This window comes from Rousettus aegyptiacus, unplaced genomic scaffold (assembly GCF_014176215.1).
Source record: "Rousettus aegyptiacus isolate mRouAeg1 unplaced genomic scaffold, mRouAeg1.p scaffold_m13_p_12, whole genome shotgun sequence".
NCBI lineage: Eukaryota > Metazoa > Chordata > Mammalia > Chiroptera > Pteropodidae > Rousettus > Rousettus aegyptiacus.
In genome coordinates this window covers 55,915,327-55,931,174 of record NW_023416287.1, presented here as the reverse complement: position 1 = coordinate 55,931,174, position 15,848 = coordinate 55,915,327, and the positions used below count along the sequence as shown (strand labels likewise).

The 15,848-nt window shown below is 33.0% G+C and overlaps 1 protein-coding gene and 1 pseudogene across 7 annotated transcripts in view; one reads left to right on the top strand and one right to left on the bottom strand.

Annotated features, from left to right (window-relative positions):
- The window catches only part of GREB1L (GREB1 like retinoic acid receptor coactivator), a 219,994-nt gene that overhangs the window by 201,865 nt on the left and 2,281 nt on the right, over positions 1-15,848 (bottom strand). Inside the window, exon 1 of one of the 7 annotated variants that reach the window (XM_036229895.1) lies at positions 5,541-5,559. The exons of the other annotated variants lie outside the window; for them this stretch is intronic. The gene's annotated coding sequence lies outside the window, so the exon portion shown is untranslated. Of the gene's footprint in view, positions 1-5,540; positions 5,560-15,848 lie in introns of those variants that run through there. 7 annotated transcript variants of the gene reach the window in all.
- Positions 12,317-12,432, top strand: LOC118610535 (annotated as a pseudogene).

The window sequence follows — 15,848 nt, the reverse complement described above, 5'->3', positions numbered from 1 at the left end:
GTGATGTTGTCATTGCAGCTTTTTAACTCTGCCTATTCTATAGTTTAACTAACCAGTTCTCTAAAGCTAAATATTCGATTCCAATTAACATCCATACATCCTTGTACTCCAAATCACCCATGCATTTAAACCAAACAAGCAATTCTAAGGCCCTATTACCATTAAATAGAGCAAGTAGTCGATTAAAGAGATCTGAACAAAAAGGGGAAGAAACATATATGAATAGATAGTGCCCCGTAAAAATGCAAACTAAGATTTTGTGCCATTTGTTGTCATTTACTTTCACTGCATACAGACCTAAAATTAATTACATCAAATGACAGTGCACTGTGCTGTGTGGTCCCATCTGCTACATAATTAGATCCTTGTGGAACTAGTAAGAAGCTTTTTCCTTATGATTGGTCCCCCTTGATTCTACCTAAAGAACATTCCTTTATCTACACAAAAGAATTACAGATTAGATATCAAAGCAGCCACTTTGATCTGATACTTGATTTCAAAGTTATAAGTCGTTTCAGAAAAAGTTGTCAAGAAAAATTGGTACTGGAGTGCTACATGGCAATTCAGCTATAAAGAGATAGATTAAACTAAAAGGTTAACTTAAACACTGCCAATGATCCTCCTAAAATTTCAGAAGTAAAAATGGTTATTTTTATATTTTTTGGCCACACAGTGAGATGGCAGCATTGAAATTTCCTTGTCTTCCAGGAAAGTGACATTTAACCACACTCTTTACCACTTCTGAGATAATCTACAAAACTGATGGTTGGCTTAATTAGAATGGTGGGCAACAAAGGTCCCCCTGTTTCTAGTCAATAACCTTTTTTTTTAACAGTCTGATGATGATTATGTACCATTTAAAATAAGGAAAATAGCTCTAACGCCCTAAGATGTAATTTGCAGATATATGGCAACATATGTTAAAGAAAACTTACCATTTATACAACTACATCATAAAAGCCTAGCTTACATTCAGGACAACATTTAATTTAAATTATCAAAGGTCTGAGTGGAAAATTCAAGTTCAGACAGAAGAGTCTATATAAAGATTCATCAAAAATCACAATCAGAAAGATATTAATTTTGGAAACTAGGGACAAGGAAAATTTCCATGTTTGAGACAGGTAATATCAAACCAGAAAGTACATTCCTCATTATTTTATTTTGACTTGTTCACAATTTTATCATTCTATTAAACTGTAAAAAACCTTAACAATATTTCTAAAACAGATGAAGATAAGAATAGTGATATTTGGAACAGCAGAAAACCCCTCATTATGAGTCTATGCTTGAAATCCCAAACCAAACCTGCTGATTCAGCACAAAGTCATCTTCAGAGTTCTTATCTGTAAATGGAACAATCCATTGTCTGGCTGAAACAAAGGGCAGTGCAAAGGAAATCAGCCAAATCTGGGCCAGATGGTCACTGATTCAAATTTCATTCTCCCCATCCCCCATCCTCCCTGGCACAACAAAAATGGATTCAGACAGCATTTTCAGTTACCAGGTAATGACCCTGAGTGGAAGGTATAAACCTTTTAGAGTTACTTTCACCATCCCCCACCTCAACATCAACACCACTTGATTTACTAAAACAGAATGTCATAAAAGTTAAAATTAGGGAGTTTAATTACTAGTGTACATTTAAAAACCCAATATTTATTTCTTAGGCATGACATGGAGTTTTACCAGGTGGAATGACTAAAAATATTCATACTAATTTGTTCTCATCTATTGTTTTTCCTCAAACTGACACAAAATGAAAACGAACACAGGGAAAACTGATCTACCACACTCATTTTCTACAGGTTGACTGTGCCATCACCTTGCAAAGAGTCTTGAGGTTTTTAACCCAGAGATACGTTTTACCAGCGACAAGCTACCAACAAAAGAAATCACTGATTTTGATTATAAACCACAGTATCTGACCTCATATTACAGAATCTGTAAATAAGGATACTGCTGAAAATACACATTGTCACATCTATATGGGGGACTATAAAACTCAGTTTTAAATTCTAAAGAGCAACTATAAATTAAAGCAAAACATACATGCAGAATTATGTCTTAAAATCTGCAAGCACTCTGTGGAAACATACATATTAAAGAATGGCATGAAAAAATTCAGGATCTCTCAATAAATTTATTCAGGAAACTCCTTTAGTTTTCCTCACTGTAAAAAAGAGAGATATTTAGATTAAACAAAGTCTTTTCTTTGAAGAGAACTCTTGACTTTATAGTAGTTTCTTGGAAAAAATTTACACTTATGTGACCTAAGTAAATTTTATCAAACAATAAATAGCAATTCCTTTAATAAAGTTTATAATTCTTTTTAATAATTACTTTGGAAATGTCAATGCAAGAGTACATTTTATTGGCATGCTACCGTGCCACTTTTTCAAGATTTACATATAGAAAGGTTAGGGTAGATCAAAGAGATTTTTGTCTATTTGTTTGTTTATTTTACACAAGATAATCACAGGCTGGTAATTTAATGGCTAAAGACAAAAATGACTTCAAAATATGCAATCAACAGCAACCACACAAATGGCCTGTTTTATTGTAGGGAAGTAGAAAAAGCTGCTAAAGTCAATACAAGGTAACCTCCCTTAAGAGAACATTTGTGGTAACTTACATTAACGATTCCAACGAGTAAATATAAAATGAAGCCAAATTACAGAGCTTCAAATCTTGACCGTTTGTCTAAAGGAGATAGAAGCAAGGGGAAACTTTTTCAAAAAATCTGTCCTCAGAAACTGTTCCTGGAAGCTGATCTACAATTACAATATCAGAGTAAGTTTTAAGCACTAGTTAAAAATATAATCTAAATATGTACCCAGTATATAGATATGTGCAATATATATGTCAGTGTGCTTCTGCTAACTTCAACAGTTTTTTTTTTTAACATCTTAAATTTAATTATTGGAAATACGTTTCTACAATCTCATTTCTGCTACTTTTTCCTTTACATAGTACTACAAAATAAAACTCAGGCATCATACTGAAAATTGTTGCACTGTTGTTACAGCATATAAATTTTTTTAAATATAAATATATCTCAGAAAAACTGCTAATGTGAAAAAATTAATCCATTAAGAACCTTTTAAATAAGGTAGTTAAGTACTGGCTGTTTAGCAAGTTTTTTTTTTTTTTCATTAAAAAAATAGGATTTGTAAAATAGGGTTTTATTTCAGTGTTCAGGAAAAAGAAATGACTATTCATATTAAAATTTTCTACCTTCTGAGCTCATCTTTAGAGTCCCTAAGATAAATTTACATTTAAATGAAACACACACAAAGGCAGCTGGACTATCATAACCATCCCACACACATTAGTGTTTTCAGAGATTTAAATCTCTATTTCTTAGGAGAGAAAATTGTGACTACATAACTATTTTTAATCAGTTTTATTTACTGCAATAAGGATTTATGTGCTAATGCTTTAATGTAATATGAGTTAAGGGAAAAATATTTCTAAATAGATCAAAATAGAATTCTACTAACAAAAGTCAACTCAGAACAGACTTCTCATACACATAATTCTCTTTTAAAAACAGCTTTTAAATAAAAAATAAACTATCAACAAAAATAAATGACTACATGAATGTAATGAGTTATAATTTAGCAGACTAAATTATGATCTCGTTCTTTAATAAGCCCTAATATAAAGGAGTAACAGAGTTTAAAACTAAAATATTATTATATAGGTACTGAGTTCTAGTTATTCTTTCAGTTTTTTTTCTTTTTCTTTTCCTTAACATGCATCTTCCTTTCTCTGGTGGTTCATGAATCAGGTAGAAAATTTAATTCCATTCAATTATTTAAAAAATAGTAAAAAGACAACATATTTATGATAAATATGGCACTGAGTCTATTAGTTTTATTACTATACATAATAAGAAACATATCAAGGGCCAAATTAGAGTGTGCATAGCTTTCATTGATGAAAAACTGATGAGAATCCAAACGTCTACAGAGTAAATTGCATTTATAAGAAAATGCTTTTAAAAAAATGCTTTACACTCTATGCTTTAAATATTTATTATTTCTCAATATAATCTATATTCATTAGTAAAATAGTAATCTATTAAGGAATTTCGTATGACTATAAATGTCCTTTAAATGAACTGAAGATCAAAATAAGCTTTCACTCATTTTCTCTCTAAATGATATTTTCTCATACTTTAAATTTACTACACAAAGAATAGCTTAAAAGCTTGTTTACTAAAATTAGTTTCTGCTCTAAGACAAAAAGAGGGGGGGTGGAATTTGAGTTGAATTGTGATCAAATTTATACGACCCTCTCAAAATATACATGCCACAGTTTTGGTTTTATTTATAGATACTTCAATGTACATGAAGTGTCACTAATGAACTTAAGGCTCATAACATAATTTCCTTACATCATATGCACTGTTTCAAATTTTACATTCAATGCCTCATGAACAAAGTTAAAAGCATCTTCTAGTTTAAGAAATGAAATGGACATTAAATCTCCATTAGATATTGGTTCAATTGAATTCTTTTATAATTTTGGTATTTGGTAACAGGACAAATGACTCCTTTACATGTTATTTGTATTAATCTTTTACCACATTTAATAATGATTTGAGGAACACAGTTTAAATAAAATTAGTTCTAATGCTACAATCACAAGCCACGTAACTGTGTTTTAACTACATCATAGACTTCCCCAAGGTCAGAGATAGTTATTTTCCTTTGTTTTTCTCCACAGCACCATTCCAATTATAGGTACTTGATAAAAACTTATTAAGTTGACTTTTATTGTTAATTTTCCACCCAATGGAGAACTCTATTATCCCCACTGGATATAAACTTCTTGCTCAGTAGGAAAATTATGAAAAGAAAAATTATTTCTAAGGAAGTAGAAAGTGTTTTTGATGCAGTAATTACTTTTTATGCAAACGAAAACTGAGATGCAGTTTGACATCATAATTGCTATTATCAATTATTATTACATCAAACCCTTAAAAAAATCAGAATAAGTTAAACACAAACTTTAAGATAGAATTATGGTGTCTGTAATACATGAACTTTAGCTTCCCTGTGTAAATACTCTACAGATGTCTGATAATCTCTCATGTAACAGTATCTACAGTAAGCCCACAATGTTTTGATTTTGGAAGTCTTATCAATTTAAATCTAATGAATGAAATGAACTGTAACATTTATATAGCACAAGAAATTTGTCACATTTTTCAGAACACTTTTTCCAAATTATCATTTCTATGATTCTAATCCACTATGTAGTATTATCCTGGAAATATTTGGCTTTCAATTGTTTTTTATTAAATAAGATATTAGCAAATTTGAATCTCATATTATCTAAATTATGGAAATAAATTTGTATGTAAGTAAATCTAATGATAACCTTAACATGCATGAAGAATTACAAAGACATTATCATTTTGTAAAGCTCAAAAAGAAGAGAAAATAAAATGTATTCCTTTTCATCTCTGCCACAGAATCGTTTTTGAATTTATTTTTTCTTGTTAGTATTCTTTATCAAAAGCTACTAACCTAGCTTCTGAAGGGCCTGGGCCTCATCTTATATCATTTCCAGTAGAGGTGATAGCCTTATGTTGTTCCATCTACCCTCCCTTCTCCCAGCTCTCTTGGAGTCAGTGGCTTAGACCTGAAAGAAATTTGGCCCTGGTTAAGGATGGATTCCACAGGCATGGAAGAAAGCTAATAGGTCCCCACAGAGGTCATTCTTTCAAATATTGAAAAGTATTTATTGAAGGGCAACTATGTGCTTGTTCTAGGTATGGAGATATAGCGAACAAAAAAGACAAAACACTTCCAGTCATGGAGATTTCATTCAAGTTTGGTGTGTAAATGCAAGACTTGAGCCCTATTATATTCCTTACTAACCAAATATAGCCTTAGTACAGTTACTTTCCCAAAAACAAGATACTAAATGGTTCCCTGACAGTCTGAAAGAATTTGATTCCCCTCAGCACCTATCTACACCATGTTCAACAAGAGTAGCAACATTTGGCACAGTGATTTTTCTAGATAATGTAAAAAATAAGATACAATTCCTGACATTCAGATCTTGCAATCTAGTTGAGTCACAAGACATTTACCCAAGAGTATGACACACAGGAAAGAACAAAGGCTGTGGACTCAGCCAGCCCCTATGTTTGAACTCTAACTTTTCACTTACTGGATATGGGTTCTTACTGAAACTTTTCTGAGCCTTAGTTTTCTTAGCTGTAAAAACGAGAATTATAATGCTTACTTTACAATGCTGTTGTAAGGATTAGAAATGAGTATGTGTACAATGCCTAAAGTAGCATACATTAACTTTCCTTAAGTTACTGGATTAAATTATTCTTGCTATACTTAAATAGCAGGAAAGAACTAAGCAGAGAAGCGTATATGAGTCATAAAGACCTTTATGGATTTTTTTTAATTAAAGGCTAAGTTTTGTGCATACACGCAATCTGACATATATATCCACTCTCCCTCTAAAATTCCAGATATGCAACTTTGCCATGTATTATTACACTGTTCCATCATTGTTTTGCTCTAGAGGCAGAAGTTGAGATAAGGCATACCACTGACTCCGGAGTCTTTATGATGGCAAAAAACCTCAAGCGTTTAGAATATCTGAAATACCATAACCCAGACAATACACTTCCAGCCTCCAAGAGAGCTTCAGTAGACTGGAAGATGGTCTGTTTAATACCTACCAATATCAAACAATTCCTTATTCATATTTTGACCAAAAATACTATGAAAATATCACACCTAATATTTGATTGTTCCACTTATACAAACGAAGGAATAAAAGGTGATTTTTACATGGCCTAACTTTCCTAGGGAAAAAAAAAGAACTTGATAATATTAGTTGAGAGGCAAAAAGTTTAATTCTAATTGCTATTCCCTGATGAAGTCTAAAGCTGTTATTATCCATGTGGCAAGTTTGGTTGCAACAATGGGTTTCTCTATCAGCTATAGTGCCAGAGGTTTGATTAGTTTATGTTCCACAAGACAATCAATTAAATCAAGAGATCAGAGCACTTTTAAAATAGACATATTTTTTAAATGCTGCAAATCTAAACTTTATAGGGAACATCTTCATGTACTATTTGTTAAAAATCTCACCAGAATTTTCAGGTTTATTTTCAAAAAATGAAATTGAGAAAGAATATTGTGGAAATACCCTGTCATCCATTATCCATGCCCAATTTTGCAGATAGTATTTTGATTTTTAAAAGAATTGCCAACTAAATATAGACTGTAGACTGTCAAATTCTATTGAATATAATTAATCGGTCAGTACTCTGTATTTACTATGTACCCAGCATTCTATTAGACATATTTCTATAAAAGAAATAAACTAAACTAGACATCAAAGGAGTGGTTCTTCAACCTTACTGGGCATGAAAGTGGCCTGGGGCTTACTCCTAGGGCTCAAAATCTGCGTTCTAACAGTATTTCCAGCTGATTCTAATGTAGGAGGCCCATAGTTTGGTGAACATTTGTGGTCAATAGTAACATAATCTGCAAGGATTTCTAGAGCAGTACTGTCCAACAAAACTTTCTGCAATGGTGGAAATATTCTATGCTTGCACAATACTAGACACTTGTGGCCATTAAGTTCTTGAAATGCAATTAGTACACCCCAGGAACTGAATTTTTAATTTTATTTAACTTTAACTAATTTCTATTTAAATAGCCACAGCCAGCTCTAGAGAATAGAAAGAGATTTTGAAGAGACACATGAGCCAAGCCATACATGGAAATGCACACGAGCAGGATTTATAGACAGGACAGACAACTGATTGGCTTGTCTAGAAAAGAGGTTTTATATTAGATTATCATGAGGTCAGATTATGAAGAGCCTTGAAGGCAAGTAAAGAAATTGGATTTCATGGCACACATTGCTGGTTGTTGCTTAATGAAGCCATTTTCTTCTCTTCTTCAGTATTAACAACCCCAGAGCTTTTGCATGCTCACCTCAGAGAGTGGACTTTGATTTTTCTCCACCACTCATGGTATTTACATTTTCTTTGTCAGAGTCTGGCTTACACCATGTGGTTAATTGTGGCCAATGGGATTTGGGACATCCACATATATTGGTAACCACTTTAAAAAGTGTTTAGCCTAAATAAAAAGAACTTTTCTGACTCTAGTTAAAGCTGTGTGAGGCGTGGGAGTGCTACTGACAAGTTAGGATAATGAAGAGACAAGATAGATGAAAGAGAAACGCCAAGAAACTAAGGCAGAGAATGACCAAAAGAACTTGGGTCCTTGATAACATCATCAAGCGTTTGAATTCACCCAGGAATTGTCCTGCCCTTTTCCTCTTCAGACATTCTGAGGATATAAGTAATTCATTACTGTTTAACATCTTCAATTTTTGCTTCTGTTCCAGGCAACTGACAGCGTTAGACCAGGATACTAACATTTAGAGCAACAACCTCTAGGAATGTTAAAGTAGCCATTGAAGGCATTTGATTAAAGTTGGAGACTGACTGAAACAATGCTTAAGGCTTAAATGTGATACATAAAAAAAACAACAGATCAGAAGAAAGGGAAGGTAGAGTTAAGCAGACCAGTTTCATTAAAAGGCCTAAAAGTCAAAATTTCCAAAAGATTTTGGGAAAATTAGAGCAATATTACTAGTATGTAAAACCGTTAATGTATATAGATAAATACTTGAAGCATTAATTGGGGAAAAGCTCATTTCGTAAGGGTAGTCGGATTGTAAATGATGTTTCTTCTTTGATTTTTTTATACTGTTCTCATGCTATCATGTCTACTTAAAGTCTAAACAAATTACAGAATGTAGTTTCCCTAAATCTTGTATATTCAATACTTTTTTGAAAATAGAAAAATTATCAAAATATGATTTCTCTATATTAGCTGCAAGTAAAGGTGTTTAGAAGACACTGACGAACGACATGATAGACCAGAAAGCATGAAAGACGAGCTGGGTGACCTTGGGAAGTCAAGTAAACCCTGTGGCAGTGCATTGTTTTCCTCTCAGGGTAGATGATCTACAGCTCTAAAATGTAACAGTCTGTTTTTAAGTGGAAGAAAAAGCTTTTGAATAAAAAAAAAAAGTCATACAATTGATATCAAAATTTTCTAATCTCTGTTCTCACCCTTTGTCATATAAGCTGAGTCTAAACAGGAATAAGTCAATGTCCTTGAAATTCTCTGAGGAAATCAGAAACCCTGGAAATAATTATATTTTGTAACTTTAATATAACTTTCAAAAAAAGGTCTCTGCATAGAGAATAAACACACTAGTTCTTAAAATTTTAATGCATAGACGTTCTACATTAATATCGAGTAGGTGTCAAGTGATCTTTTATTATTTCTAACTTGCATTTTCAAACAACTAATAAAGCTAAGCATTTTTCATACTTATTAACCATTTGGAATTGTGCTTCTATGAATGACCTAGCAATATTCTTTGCAAAATATTTAAAAATCGCTTCATAAAATATTTTATATCATTCAGTTAGGAGTTCCTTATACACCAGAAATGATCATCTTTTATCTGCATTGTAGAGATTTTTTTCCAATCTATCATTTGTCTATGGTATTTGTTTATGGTTCTTTTTTGATTTACAAAAATGTTTTTAAATTACATAATCAGATATGTCTGTCTTTTAATACATAGCTGTTTTCTTGGTTAGTTAAAATAAATGCCCTTCAATAAAGTAGTAGTTATTTAACTGTGGAATATGTATACTACAGACTATCATGCAGTCATTAAAAAGAATAAATAAGAGCTATAGAAGTTGACTTAGTTATATTCCTTGTACTTATTAAGTATTAACTGAAAAAAGAAAAAAATTATATATATGATAGTATAGATACATATAAGAAGCTGGAAATATACAAAATATATATAAGGTTACGTGAACTTGGGGGGAAAAGTTCTACCAAATAAATAGCAGATTGGCCACACTGTTGGGGTGAAATGAGAGGCTAAAGAGAAAATTTAGGCTCCCTGAATCGTTTAAAAGACATGACCACAGGTTTAAAAAAATATATACATATATATATATGTATATATGATTCCATCAGGTAAAATTATAGTGTTAGTGAATATATATAAATCTGCACAGAGATGCACAAAAGAATGGCCACCAAAAAGTTAATGGTGTTAAACTTAGGATGGTTAGATTTCAAGAAGAGGAAGAACAGAAATGAGAGGAGAAAAAAAGAAAACATGATGGAAAAAATTAAATAAGTTTAAAGTTGTCCTTTCCAAAAGACAAAACAGACCAGATGAGGTAGGAGACAGGACCCTCAAGTGAAAAAGTTCCCCGTCTTCCAAGATGGGTAAGAATTATGGTGATATTGTTATAGTTCCCTGACTACTCCAAGAGATATATACATAAACTTACTATAAGCAGTACCAATTTAATCAATTTAAAATGCACAAAATAAATAAGACATTACACTAATTATATCTTCTCTTCACATTGTGACCTCCATAGTTAGTGATGACAATCTTAGGCACATCTGCTCTAGAAAAACTAAATTTACAAAATGCTAAATGTAAAGAGTGGTTCTAAGACTTTTGTGTCCATAAAAATCACCTGAGAAGATTGTTAAAATGAACATTCCAGGGTCCCACCCCAGAAACTCTTTTATTCAGCAGGTCAAGTGACCAATAATCCGCATTTAACAAGCACCCCAGGCAAATAAGGCAGGTGTTGACAGATCACACTGAAAAACAGTGAATTTAGGGATGTCTGACCTCTTTACAAACTGATTAACCAAAGAATTTGAGCAGTGTGGTATACTAGAGAACAAAGAATTTCGAAGTCAAAAGATCTAGATTACCTCTCTGACCTAATCCCCCACTCACTCCGTCACTTGCCTCTCCTCTTCAGCTGTGGCATTGGCCTCCTTGTGACCCCCTCAAAACAGCCAAGAATGTTCTTCCCCTAAACTTCCAACCGGTCTTCACTCAAGTGTTACTCTTCAGTGACACCTGGTAGAGAATCTCATCCCACTTTCTAATTTCTTTTGCTGCTTCACTGTCTTCTCTAGCACTTCTCACTTCTAAAATACAATATATTTTACTTATTTTATTTTGTTTATTGTTTGACTCCCATAATGACAGGAATATCTGTTAGTTTTCTTTACTGTAGCATCTAAAGCACCTAGAACAGTATCTGGACAGAGTTCAAGGAGATATGACTTCACCAAGATAAAACAAATGAAGCTTGAGAGATTCAGTGATGGGAGGGAGATATAGTCAATAAGTGGAGAGCTTAATACACAGATTCCTAGGCCCTGCCAGAGATCTGATTTAGTCAATTTGGAGGCCTGAGATTCTGAATTTCTGAAAGAAACCCAGATGTTACTGATGCAGCTTTGAGAGCTGTCAAGTGCCTCTGTTAGTTTTTTAGTGAAAGGCAACCTATTCTACTATGTGAGATCAGCTGTAGGCTAAAAGAAAGTTTTGTTATATGCATTTGTCAGAAGAGTAAGTTGTTCCCCTAATCTCTATGTACCTAAGCTATTTACTCAAATAAATAAAATGATTCTACAACAAGGACGTTTTCACTTAAAAGTTTACTATGGATATTTACTGAAACCTAGTTTTTAATAAAAACATGATATTCAGTTTCTAAGTTTTCACTCATAAATAATGTTTCAGATGTTTTTATTATATGCCTTTGTGCATATGTCTAATTATTTCTAACGAATTTCTAGGAGGGAAATTTCTGAGTCAGAGTTTAGACTAGCACTGTCCAATAGAACTTCCTCCAACGATGGATATGTTCTGTATCTTCACAGACCAATATGGTAGCCACTAGCCACACACAGCTATTGAGCTCTTGAAATGTGACTAGTGCAACTGAGAAACTGAATCTTTAGTTTTATATGTTATTTAATTTAAATTTAAATGGCCACATGTGGCAAAGCACCACCATATTGAACAGAACAGGTGGAAGCATTTAAAGTATTAATAAATGATACCAAATTGCTCTCCAGAACAACTGTAATTTACCTTCACTCTGTAGTGTGTAACAATCATTTCTTTATCCCATTGCCAACACTAGATTAACATACTGAATCTTTATAGTCTGAAAGTTGAAAAATGTCTGTGTGGTTTTCACACAATTTTCTTTATTAATAATGATGAACCGGTAGTTTCATCTGTCACACTCATTTAAATACAAATACTCTCACTCATGTTAATTAAATGAGAGGTTGGAAATTAACTGGCTTCAGATTTGTTTTGTTGAATCCATACCTTTCCTTTTAAATATATTGCCGACATTTAAATTAATATAAAAATACAAATTTCAGTCTACAGCCATGCCACCCTGAACAAGCCCAATCCCATCTGATCTTGGAAGTTAAGCAGGGTCAGTCCTGGTTAGTACTTGGAGAGACCACTTAGGAAGACTAGGTGCTGTAGGTGTAAAAAATAAAAAATAAGGGATTTTAAGATGACAAGGTCCTTGCAATCTGTGAGGTCAACAAAGGGTTGTCTTATCTAAAAAGCTTAAATTAAATTGAAAAGTTAAAAAAATTAAATAAAAATAAAAATTTCCCACTCCAAATGAAAAAACAAATAATCTCGCAACAGCGAACCACAGTACCGCAGGGCAAAATCAGTGGAGTCTGAGAAATTCTACCACCTTCAGATTTTCGTGTTCACCAAAGCTTATCATCACCTATTATCTTACAGGGTTCCTGCTTCACTCACTCAGATTACCTGTTTGGCTCCTACAAGCACCTGAGTTTACAATTCCTGCTCTGAAATAAAATTTGAGAGATTAAAAGGCAAACAGCATCTAATAATAATAATTACCTTTCCTTTCATATTTAGTATCAAAAGTGCTATTATGATATTTCTGGACTATTTTATAAGTAATATTTAACCAACAGAAGAACAGTTTTCTAGTGTTTGTTGACATTTCCTACCCCCTAGAGAAGTGGTTTTAGCATCAGAGGGTTGTTAAAAATGGAGATCAGTAGGCCTCAATCCCAGTTTCTGATTAAATAGGTTGGGTTGGGCACCAAGAACTTTCATCTAACCCCAAACTCCAAGCGTAGCTCCACAATGAGATGAGATTTTTCTCAAGGATATGGACACTCCTGGAAATGTAGTGATAATGTGTAATTCTGACAGCATACTATAAATTTGTACACTCTTTTTTTCCCCAAAAAAGTCCACATTATTTCACCTTATCATCATAACAATCCTGTGCAGAAGACTGATAATTAGAGCAGTAATTGTTCATCTCATTTTACAGAAGAAATGTATGGTGCAGGAGTTAAGAATCACCCCAAAACACATAAGAAGCTAAAAGACCCAGAACAAACAGGTTTCCTAACTCCTAACCTTGGTAATATATTCAAATGCAGCAATCCAGGGCACAACTGGAACTTGCTGCTCCAGACTGGTACCATAAAAGCAGAACAGAGAAGACCATACAAGATACAGGTCATAGCAACAAACATTTATCGAGTGCTGATTACATGTTAATCCATGCTAATCATGCCTCTGGTCTCTACTGTAGGGACTGTTAAGTCACTCACTGAGCATAGAAAAAAGTTAAAAATAAAATTTGAAACCACAATCTTGAAAAGATAGCGAATTCTCTATAATATAGACAGGATAAAAGCAAATATGCTGAAAGGGTGGCTAGTAGGGGTAAATAGAGAGCTGGGTTGAAGAGAAGAATCACTGTGGGAGCTTCACATCTGGACTTGGAGGAGTTGCTATCGCCAGTCAGTCAAGAATGGGAGGGAAGGAAGAGTACACAATAGGGAGCCCTCCTGGGGCTCAGCAGCACAAAGAGCTGCTGTTATCCACGTTGGGTGTGTGTTTGCCAGAAATATCAGGGCTGCTGGAACTCCAGAACTTACAAGGGCATGCTTTTGTGTAGTCTAAATTACCTTGACTACATAAGAACTCAAGTCAGGGGGCATAACTTCATTATCCACTTGTTGCCAAAAGATAACATGATTAGGAATCATGAAACTTTCTCTGATTTTTTCCAAGTTTTGAGAAGTATTCCTAGTAAAATCCACCAAATTGTGATTACAATGACACTAATTATAATTCGGACCTTTGAGAGAAAAAAAGAGTTGCTTTTTCACTCAAAGAGAACTGATAGATGTATTACTAATTTTAACGGCTGCTTTTCTAAGATTAAAAAATAATAAAAATTACTATAGACTTAGAATACAAGATAACTACAATTAATTTGAAAGAACCTACTAAGGAATTTGGTTTGGGGTTGACCCGTCCCATATGTCCATCTTACAGTCTAGTTGACAATGACTGAGGTGATGAAGCTTCCACCACTCCATGTAGAAAACTGTAGCAATACTGCTGAATAACTTCCTTTCACTTTGTAGAAGACCAAAGAAATACAAATTAAAACAAAGGGATACAATTTTACACTCATCAAATCAGTCACAATAATAAAAAAGGTTTTAAAATAACATAAGCAAACACATAAAATGTTAATGAAATATAAATTTACATAATCCTTTCAGAAAATAATTTAGAAATTACCAGAAATTGGGAAATTTCCTAATGAAAATAAGAGCTAACATTCATGTGTTTTCATGTTATCAGTTTTCACCTTAACAATTTTGTAGAGAGCTATTACTATATCCATTTTACAGATCAGAAAGCTCTGAGAAAACAAGTTACTTGTTCAATATTGCCAGTAAGTGATGGAGCTAAGTTTTGCACCATGAACTTTTAATTTTAGAGCCCAGCCATTTACAATTAAACTATACTGACTTGCTAGGGGAACAATCCTAAGGAAGAAAGTTACATTCATGAGGATGGTCATTATGTATTTTTTAAATCTCCAGAGAAAGGGCTAAATAAATTATGGTATGATAAACTAATTACAAATAACAGGAAGCAAATTATAAAAGTTTATGAAATATCAGAGTAAAAATGTATCTGTAATATAAGATATCTGTAAAAATATATGTTCATATGGCAAGACTAAGAAGCTGGAAAAAATAAAAACTATTCCATTTTAGAAGAATTTCACTACTAGTACTTAATTTTCTTTTGTTTCTGTCAGTCCTGTCAATCAAGATTATTCTAAGCACCCTTACAAACCTATTCTAGTTCATATTCCTATCATCCCAATAACGATTCTTAAAACTTCACTATAATTGATTAGTTTTACTCAAAATAATCACATAATACTTTTTATCAGTGATTTTGAAGCTATAAAATATGAGATCTTAAATCAGCGATTTTTGCAATCACCATTTACAGTGTACTTTTGAAATCCCTTAACTGGCATTATAGTGACTAAAATTAACTAATTCTTCTAATTGCAATAACCTTGCAAATGACTCCTTAGTTCCCTGTGCCCACCCAGGAATCATTACCCCAGAGGTTGCAGGTGTTTTAGACATTAGAAAATTTTCCTACTAAGAACATTAATTCTAAATGGATACTTATAAGTAATTAAAATAGCTATAAGGGATATTTATATTCTAAATACTTGAGAATTACTAGTCCCTTGGAAGTAGGTCAATGAACTTTAATATTCCTTTATCAAAAAGTAAGAGTTTGGTAAGAATAATTTCCTTAAAAATGGCACCAGGAACTGTGAAGAAAATTCACTCTTACTTAGCCATACTAGGTGATGCATAGAGATCTGTTCAGCCCAGGGTTTGGCCTCTCTCAGTAACACGAACATTTTGTGAGAAAGTAGCTGTTCTCCAAGATATCAATCTCGTAAGAACAGGAATGTAGTTTAAACATTTCTAACTTCCTCTTTATGAATCTAACATTCAAGAATTTATTTTGTCACTCCACTGTCTCAAACCCACAGGTCTAATTTGGTT